This window comes from Nicotiana tabacum, chromosome 17 (assembly GCF_000715075.1).
Source record: "Nicotiana tabacum cultivar K326 chromosome 17, ASM71507v2, whole genome shotgun sequence".
In the NCBI taxonomy this organism is placed as follows: domain Eukaryota; kingdom Viridiplantae; phylum Streptophyta; class Magnoliopsida; order Solanales; family Solanaceae; genus Nicotiana; species Nicotiana tabacum.
The window spans coordinates 135,697,545-135,708,224 of NC_134096.1; positions in this window are offsets into that span (position 1 = coordinate 135,697,545).

Sequence of the window (10,680 nt, forward strand, 5' to 3'; positions counted from 1 at the left end):
CTCAAACTATTTTGACTTGTACACAAGCAAGGACTACGTATATTGGTTAATTATCCCACTGCTCATAATCTTTTCTTTCCACATTAAGTGTAAACACAACAAAATATGGTTCCAAACAGAATAGAAAAAGAGAATTAATGGCGATCCTGGCCGATCTCGATCTTGATCGGTCTCTGGGTCTTCGAACTCGATCTTGGCCGACCTCGATCTTGATCGATCTCTGGGTCTCGAGCTCGACAACATATTCTTCGCACCATGGCTCGATATTACAGTGATGAACCTTGGACCAACATGTTCCAATCTCGATTAATCATACGAAGGGTAAAACTCGATTTTGACCGTATACAGATAGTCCCCTCGTTTCTCGGAAAGAAGATGATGAGAAACGATATGAATTTTCGGACTCCGACTTGGTGGATGATGATGTCAGCGACGAACCCGATTATGACGTATGTAACAAACGTCATGTCGGTCCAGTTACCAAGGCATTAAATGCCTGTCAGTCGTTGGTCGGCCACTACCGATTCTGAACCGTCATCACCAGGCTATAAATATTCACACTTTCATCCTCATCCAAACATTTTACTCAAAAGCTTTTTCTCTACTCTTGCATCTTCTTCAAAAAATCCCTTTGCTTCATATATTTTACATCGCATACAACCCTAATTCTCGTTCCATTTGTTTATCAATGGCGAAAACCTCAAAAACGGTACCGCAAAAAGAGGCCGCTTCTTCATCAAGACCCGCCGGCGGCGAGGATGCGGCGGAGCCTTGCCCTGAGGAATTCATTCTGGTAGGGTGCTCAACTGTCATCGATTTTAAGGTTGAAAAATCTTCTTCGGTACCGGGCCGATATGAGCCGATCTCGAGGTACCAGTGTTCAATCACCGAGAAAATTCTCGATAAAGTAAAATAGGAATGCAACTGGGGCGACAAGCACGTGGTAGTCCCATCGGCTGAAGAATCAATTACTACCCACGTGGAAGGGTTCTTAAGTGTTTATACTTATCCTTTCACGTTGGGTTCATTAGACCCTATCATCGTCGCCTTTTGTAAGAGATACGACGTGACCCTTGGCCAAATCCACCCTTCTTTTTGGAGAATAGTGATTCTTCTTCGATTCTTCTCAAGCAAAATCGAGGGGTGTCTTTTAACCTCGATCACCTTATGCGCCTTTATAGTCCCCGACTCTATCGAGGAGGGTTAATCAAGCTTGCACGCCAAGCCACCAAAGCGCAGTTCTCGAGTATAGACGAGACTCATGATCGGGGCTGGATGGGTCGATTTGTTCGAGTTAAAACCTAGAACCTGATCCCCGCCGATGATATGCCTTTTCCTGAGAAATGAAATATGAACCGTCAGTACTTATTTCCTTTCGAGCGCTTTAATTTGTGACTGCCTTTCATTTTTTTGATCCACTTTTTCTTTCTTGCTACAGCCGTGGCTCGGATGCCGGAACCGATTCCAGGTCTTAAACAATGGGTTGAAGGTTTGGTGCTGCAGAGACCGTACTCCAAGCGTGTTTGGGTGGAATTATTAAATGTTCTTCTTCGCTTGCTTTGCTTACCCTTTTTTTTTCCTTTGTAGGACTTGGGAAGGACTTTGCCATGAGGCCCCCATCTGGTGATGAAGAGGTCCCTGCCCCGAAGCAGGTTAAAGAGAAGAAGAGAAAAGATGCACCGAGTTCCCCGGTCTTGGAAAAGAAAAAACCGGCGAAGAAATCTCGCAAGCCCAAGGGGGGCTCCGTTATCATGCCTCCGGATTCGATCTGCCGATTAAGGGATGAGCCCGAGGAAGGAGAAGAGGAATTAGCCTGTGTACGAGCTAATGTTGTGATACAACAATCCTCCGAATCGACAGATGTTGATAAGGGAAACCTAGCCATAATTCCTGAACAAGGAAACGTTGAGATTATCTCATCTCGAGCTGAGATGGTTGAAGGGGAGACCAAGGGCAAGATTTCTCGGGCAGTAGAAGATATCTCGAGGGACAAGCTCGGGGTAATTGACATTAGCGGATCCCCTCAGATTTTGGATGCTATGATTCGTGAGGCCAACATGTTGGAATGTCGATCTTACGAGGGTATTCAGGAGTCGACTAACATTCACGGTTTTCTGGATGGGCTCGAGTCAGTTGCCTCAGAGGAGATTATTGGGTTCGGCGGATTACCGGTGTCGAAAAAATCATCATGGTCGGGCTCTACCGGGTCTACATCGGTTCCAAAACTGGTGGACTGATTTTCGGCCCCGAGTGTTAATCCCGATCGCAAGCGGAAAATAATGCTCTCCATCCCGGAGGATCCCCGAATTTTCTCTCCCCCTGTGGGGATTGCTAGTTACATTCGGTCCTTGGTAACCGAAGAGGATCAAACCGTGATGAATGCGGTAGGACCCGCTTACCTTTTCAACGAGTCTCAACATGCTCTGAATCGGGTAATTTCGATGGTATCTCTGCCGTTTCTTTTACACTTAGAGTTATAGATAATTCTAACATCTTTTTCCATGTTTGTAGGCTTCGGTGTTGCATCACGAGGCTTTTCTCCGAATTCGGGAGGAGCATAGGGCCGAAGTTCGGAACCTCATTGAGAAAAGTGACTCCTACAAACTTCTTAGTGAGAAGCTTCGGACAGATTTGGCAACGACTCGAGATGAGCACGAGGAAATAGCTGAGCAAGTACGAATTCTTCACGCTAGTGAAGATTAATTGGAGATAACCACTAACGATCTAATTCTTTAGGTTTGACATAGGCTCGAATAGATTGAACGGCTCAATTCGCAGGTAGATGAGCTATTGGTCGAGGCATAAAAATTCAAAGAAAATATAGATGTCCTTGCTTCGAAAAAGGAGGTCATCCAAGCGCAATTGGAGTTGGTTGAGACCCAGCTTTGGTCTGCAGAAGAAAATGCCTCGCTGTAGATCGAGAAGATTAAGGAGCTTCAGCATCGATTGGATTTGGCCACTTCTAATAAGGCAGGCTTGGCCGATGAACTCGAATTGGCTAGATCCGAGGTGGTCGAGGCCAATAAAAGAGCTGACGCTAAAGTGGCCCAGTTCAGGATTGATGTTGAGGTCAACCAGGCCAAGGCCAAGAGCATGGTCGAACATGCTAAATGGCAGGCTCGAAGGGAAGCTCTCGAGGAGGTCAGTGCTCAGGGCTTCGATGTTGCGGCCGAAATTGAAAATGCCAAGGCGGAGGAAACCAGAGCCCGAAGGCTAGCCTTCCCCGAGAAAGACTCCGAGAGCTCGGGCGAATCTGAGGACGGAGAAAATCCCGAGGATGCAGCCTCCGATGAAGACCAAGCCACTTAGGATATTAGGTTTCTTATTTTTCTTTTGTATCTTTTCTGGGGCCAATTCGGCCTTTTGTAAAAAAAACTTTTGAATATATATATATAAGGCTTTTCTTGCTTTTTTGATTCTTGTGTTTTTCCTTTGCTTTTCTGTATTTTATGAAGGTCGAAAATGCCTTAGCATAAATTTGTGTCCGAGGTTTAGGCAATTTGATTAGAACCGAACTAGTACAACCCTTAGGTTTTTCGATCGAGTAAGTGCTTGCTCGAACTCGAAGTAATTTAGCCCTTAGGCTTTTGTAAGAAAGGTTGTTTATGGCTTTCTCCCATTTTCGGCTTGAAATTTTGTTTTATCATTTGTATTTGCAAAAAACTCGTAATGCCTTGGCTCGAAATAAGGAATCGTTCAAGAGTTCAAACAATTTTGTACTTATTAGAGTTTTCGAGGCTTGATATTATCGAAGCCTTTTATGATTTTGTCGGGGGCAGCCTTTTTTAACCGGTTTATGAAAGAATTCGAAGTCCTATTTTGGTACGGAATTCGGACGTCTCTTATCCATGTTAATTCGGCCGTAGCCTCTTTAGTTCGGGATTTTCCCCTTGGGCTTATTTTTCCGTTTTACTTCGAGCTTGCCCGAAGAGTTAGTCCCCGAGTGGATTGGCTGTGGCTTATAAAAATCGAGGGTTGCCTGAAAGGTTTTATGATCTTAGAGTTTTAATAATTCGATCTCGTTTATTTTTCGGACGGCAATCCCCGAGCGTGGGGGTAATTATCCGAACTCTGGTTATAGTCGGCCCTTAAGCATATTTACATAATAGGTCGAGAGTATGGAATTGTAAAGAAAAATACTTCTCTTTATAAATGATTATACATGCGTACATGTTTTGTGCCAGGGCTCGAGCAAACTATACGGGCACAGTTCGTTTGACCGTTTGGCCCTTACTAATTTTTCTTATCGAGACCCTGTTGCCATGAAGTAACTTCCTCATATCAAAGTTAACATTCGAGGGCAATGACCCCCCAGTGTTCGAGGTTGATTGTAAAGAAACCTCAGATATTGTTAAATTGTTCTAAGTTAGCACGATTAATGGTTGCCTCATTAAAAACCTCACCGTAAAACCCATTTGGGAAAAAACCGGTCTAAGGGAAAAGGAGTGCAACGCGTGCTTTCAGATCTAAAGGCTTCGTGTCAAAGAATTCCTTACTGTTTCTGGTCGAACACTTGCAGGGGTTAGTTTAAAATATAAATGAAAACGGAAAGGGTCGTACCTTAGCAGTAGTATCATTTTAGGTGCGATATGTTCCAATTGCTCAGCAGTTGTTCGCCATTTATCGTGCCGAGCTTGTAGGATCCTTTTCCGATGATTTCAAGAACCCGATACGGTCCTTCCCAGTTCGGACCCAGTTTCCCTTCATTCGGATTTCGGTTGTTGAGGGTGACTTTTCTTAGCACCAAGTCCCCGATGTTAAAATATCAAAGATTGGCTCTTCGATTGTAGTATCTTTCGATTCGCTATTTTTGGGAGGCCGATTGGACGAGAGCGGCTTCGCGTCTTTCGTCCAACCATTCTAGGCTTGTATGCATGACCTCATTATTTGACTCATTTGTAGCATATCGAAACCTGATGCTAGGTTCTCCGACCTCGACCGGGATCAAAGTTTCGGTGCCGTAAACTAATGAGAACGGTGTTGCTCCGGTACTGGATTTCGATGTTGTGCGGTATGCCCATAGAACCTCGGGTAGTATTTCTCTCCATTTTCCTTTGGCGTCAGTCAATCTCTTCTTAAGATTTTGGATGATGGTTTTGTTAGTCGATTCGGCTTGTCCGTTCCTACTGGGATGATAATGTGTTGATAGGATCCTTCTGATCTTGTGATCCTCGAGAAATTTAGTTACTTTGCTGCCGATGAATTATTTTCCATTATCACATACAATCTCGGTGGGCATCCCGAATCGACATATGATGTGGTCTCAAATGAAGTCTATGACTTCTTTTTCTCTGACTTTCTCAAAAGCATGTGCTTCAACCCATTTAGAGAAATAATCAGTCATAAACAAAATAAACTAAACTTTACCTGGGGCCGACGGGAGAGGGCCAACGATGTCCATTACCCATTTCATGAAGGGCCATGGGGAGAGGACCGAGTGGAGTAGTTCCCCGGGTTGATGAATCATGGGCGCATGCCTTTGGCATTTGTCGCATTTTCGAACGAACTCCCTTGCATCCTTCCCCATATCAGTTCAATAGTACCCTGCTCTGATTACTTTGTAGACCAGCGATTCGGCACCAGAATGATTTCCACAAGTGCCCTCGTGAACTTCTCGTAGGATGTAGTTGGTATCTCCCGGTCCCAAATATATTGCCAACGGTCCATCGAACGTCCTTCTAAATAGCGTTCCGTCTTCGGACAAAGTGAATCGTGCTGCCTTTGTGCGTAGAGTTCTCGACTCCTTTGGATCCGATAGAAGCTTCCCATTTTTTAAGTACTCTATGTACTTGTTTCTCCAATTCCAGGTTAAACTCGTGGAGTTTATCTCGGCGTGACCTTCTTCGATTACCGATCTCATGAGTTGTACGACAGTCCCCGAGTTGAGTTCATCGTCCTCGACCGACAAACCTAAGTTTGCAAGAGCGTCGGCCTCGCTGTTCTGTTCTTAAGGTACATGTTGCAAGGTTCATTCCTTAAATCGATGTAGATTCACCTGTAGTTTATCCAAGTACCTTTGCATTCGGTCTTCTCGGACTTCAAAAGTCCCCGTTAACTTGGTTTACCACGAGGAGGGAATCACACTTAGCCTCTATGACCTTTGCTCCCAAGCTTTTAGCTAGTTCGAGACCTGCAATCATGGCCTCATACTCGGCCTTATTGTTAGTCAATTTTGTAGTTCTGATAGACTGTCTTACTACATTACCTATGGGTGATTTTAGTACGATGCCTAGTCCGGACCCCTTCGTATTTGAAGCACTGTCCGTAAAGAGGGTCCAGACTCCCGAAGATGTACTCAATTTTATCAGTAGTTCTTTTTCAACCTCGGGTACGGGGGCCGGCGTAAAGTCAGCCACGAAATCTGCCAAGATTTGAGACTTGATGGCGGTTCGGGGTCGATACTCAATATCGTACCCACTGATTTCTACGGCTCATTTGGTTAATCGACCCGAAAGCTCGGGTTGATGCAAAATATTTCGAAAAGGATAAGTTGTTATAACACATATTGGATGACATTGGAAATACGGTTTTAGTTTCCTAGAGGCTCTTATTAAAGCAAGCACTAATTCTTCTAAGTGTGTATATTTAGTTTCGGCCTCACCTAAGGTTCGACTAATATAATAGACAGGTAATTGCGTACCTTGTTCTTCTCGGACCAGGACTCCACTTATCGCTATCTACGAGACTGCCAAGTACAAGTAAAGTTGTTCGTCCACTTTCGGGGTGTGAAGCAGCGACATGCTCAATAAATACCGCTTTAGTTCCTCTAAGGCCTGCTGGCATTCCGGAGTCCATGCAAAATTGCTCTTCTGCTTAAGCATCGAGAAGAATCGGTGGCTCCTATCTGAGGATATCGAAATGAATCATCCTAGGGCGGCTATCCGCCCCGTCAGCCTCTACACGACCTTTATATTATCCACTATCATGATATCATCGATAGCTTTGATTTTATCGGGATTGATCTCGATTCCCCATTTGGATACCATGAAACCAAGAAACTTGCCCGAGCCAACTCCGAATGCACACTTTTCGTGGTTGAGCTTCATATTGTACTTCCTTAATATATCGAAAGTTTTCTGCAAATGTTTTAAATTGTCCTCTGCTCGCAGGGACTTAATTGACATGTCATTAATATAAACTTCCATTGATTTTCCTATTTGTTCTTCGAACATTTGGTTTACTAGGCGTTGATAAGTTGCACCAATATTTTTTAGACCGAATGGCATTACATTATAACAGTAGGTACCGTACTTAGTGATAAACGAGGTCTTTTCTTGATCCTCCGGGTTCATTTGTATCTGGTTGTACCCGGAGTAGGCATCGAGAAAACTGAGAGTCTCGTGGCCGGTCGTGGCATCGATCATACGATCGATATTTGGCAAAGGAAAAGAATCCTTGGGGCATGCTTTATTCAGGTCTTTATAATCTATACACATTCTAAGTTTGTTTCCCTTCTTAGGGACTACTACTATGTTTGCTAACCATTTGTGACGTCCTGAATAGATCCTATTTTGAGAAGTTTGGTTACTTCGTCCTTGATGAAGGCATGTTTGACCTCGGACTGGGCCTTCTTTTTTGCTTTATCGGGCAAAATTTAGGGTCCAGGCTTAGTTTGTGAGTGGTAATTTCTGGTAGAATCCCTGTCATATCGAGACGGAACCAGGAAAAGCAATCTATGTTAGCTTTAAGGAAATGAATAAGTTTTTTCCTGAGCTCGGGGGTTAGCCCCATGCCCAGGTATACCTTTCGTTCGGGTTGATGCTTGGCCAGTGTGATTTGTTCCAACTCTTCGACCGTCGACTTGGTGGCGTCGGAGTCATCGGGAACTATAAAGGATCGAGGGATCCAATAGTCGTCATCTTCGTCGATCCCTTGCTCCTGCAATTGGGTCGAGGCCGGTATCTGTGGTTGCTATTTGGCCTCTTGTTTTCCCTTTGATCCCTTCGTTGATGAGAGTGCCGATACTAATATCACTTCATCGACTGAAAATATTTCCTTGGCGGAGGGTTGCTCCCCGTACACTGTTTTGACTCCCTCCGACGTCGGGAACTTCAGAACTTGGTGAAGGGTCGAGGGTACTGCCCTCATGTTATGGATCGAAGGCCTTCCGAGCAGAGAGTTATACTTCATGCCACTATCGATCACATGGAACTTTGTTTCTTGGATGGTCCCGGCCACGTTCATTGGCAAAGTAATTTCACCTTTGGTGATTTCGCTTGCCATGTTGAAGCCTTAAGTACTCGGGCTGCGGACACGATTTGATCTTGTAGGCCGAGCTGTTCTATGACCCTCAATCGAATAATGTTGGCCGAGCTACCTGGATCAATCAAAACACGTTTAACTTGACTTTTATTCATAAGTATAGATATTACCAGTGCGTCGTTGTGGGGTTGTAAGATCCCCTCTGCATCCTCGTCATTGAAAGATAAGGTCCCCTCCGGTACGTAGTCTCGAGTCCGCTTTTACCTCATGATCGACACCTTGTTGCGTTTGAATACGGGCCCCTGAGGAATATCGACCCCTCCAACAATCATGTGGATCACGTGCTGCGGCTCGAACCAAATGAAATAACAAAGGAAATATGAGCAGATTAACAGAGCATTGAGAACCTAGAGAAAAGAGTAATATATTGCTTTTTACTGCTTGAGACCCCATTTACAAATGATCAGACCCCCTTTATATAGTAGGGGAGTCCTACTGTTGATACAATTCTAAATACACTAAGGACTCTCATTATAGGCTAATTAATCGGCCTCTTCTTGATACGTGCCGTGATTTCCGCCGAGATTCTCTCCGTAATTGCAGCTGTAATGGCTTTTTTGTTTCTTGGCTCGATCTTGATCTTGGCCGATCTCGATCTTGATCGGTCTCTGGGTCTCGAGCTCGACAATATATTCTTCGCACCATGGCTCGATATTACAATGATGAACCTTGGACCACCATGTTCCAATCTCGATTAATCATACAAAATGTAAAACTCAATTTTGACCGTATACAGAGACAACCTTGATTAATTAGTTATAGTCAATGATAATTTACCTTACTTCTTGAGAGAATATACGCTCGTTCGAAAGAAGTAAATTAAAGCACAAGACGTTATATCAAACTAAACTTAATAATTCATCGGATGATTTACTCTAGCGGCAGCATAATGAATAAAAAAGACAGTTGTTAAAAATAGATTGGATAACGAATTTTTTAAGGATAACTAATGAGTATATTTTCTATATTTGTAAAGACTCAAATTAGAGATTTTTCAAATTTGGGAGACTAGAATTCTTCCTAAAGTGATCATATTCAAGAAGCCATGAATAATATGGATATCCATATTATTCGTCGGTTAACCCATTTTCTATCCATATTAAATATGGGTAAGATCAGATAATTTATCCGTTTTTATATTATCCATTTTTTATCCGCCCATATCCGTTCGGGCCGCCCTTTTGGCCACCCCTAGTTAGCTCTAATGCATCAAGGCTTTATATGCCACGTAATCGAAGCATACGACTTACAAATAGATGTGAGACCAATGACACCTATAGCTCATGCATCATGCTTATCGGGTTGGAAGATATTTGCTTTTAAACTCCAAATCTCTTTTATGTTTTGTTTTTTCATATATTGAAAATAATCCTCCTTAAACTTTAGATAATTCGATCCTATTAATTAAGCTCTATCATTCGGAAAGGAATATCGGAAGGATATAACTTCTTTTGAAGATAACTTAACAACAACAACAACATATCCAATGCGGTTCAATAAGTAGAGTTCGGAGGCGGTTCAATAAGTAGAGTTCGGAGAGAATAGTATATACACAGATTTTACCCTACCTTGTGAAGATAAAGAGGCTGTTTCCGATAGACCCTCGAATCAAGAATTTTTTAAGATAACTTGCATATTATATTTGTTAGACTTGCTACTCGTATCTAGCAACCTGTCATTCTAATTGCAAGACAAATTAAAGAAAAAATTACGAATAACTCAAATAATAGATATATACTAAAATTTATTATATGATTTAAAACCTTTTTTAACGAGTATTAATCATAACCTTCGATTAGTTCATCAAAGTTGCCTTTTACTTTTGTAGTAGTCTAGAATTTTTTATAAAATGACATTTTAATAACTTCATCATGTTTGTTTAATTATATCATTTTTGTTGATTTTGACGAGTATGTTTTGCAACTATTTCATCAAAAAATCACATGAATTATTCAGTCTTATTGATACTAATAATAAATCATATTATTACATATCAAATATGCTATAATATCCAGTTTATATATATATAAAATAAAGAAATAAAAATTTTAAGTTACAAAAAATGCAACGGTAATGGAGTTTTACTCAACTCAATAGCCAAAAAGGGGGGAAATGGAGAAGAAAAAAAGTGGGCAAAGTATTTTGTTGATTTCTTTTTAGTCACTATTTGGATTTGTTTTCGGGATTAAAAATCACTAAAGATTAGAACACACTGAACATCAGCTGATATTGTTAATTATATTTTGATAAAGAAAAAAAATATCATATCAGCTGTGGAAAAATTTAGAGCGGGGCCAAAATGCAATTTGGGCTAAACTGGGAAGGAGGCTGTAAAAGAAGAATGCAATCCCTTGGGGCAAAAGTGAAACTTTTTCTCTAATGATTTAATCCTATTGTATCCAAAAACAAAAAGGAAAC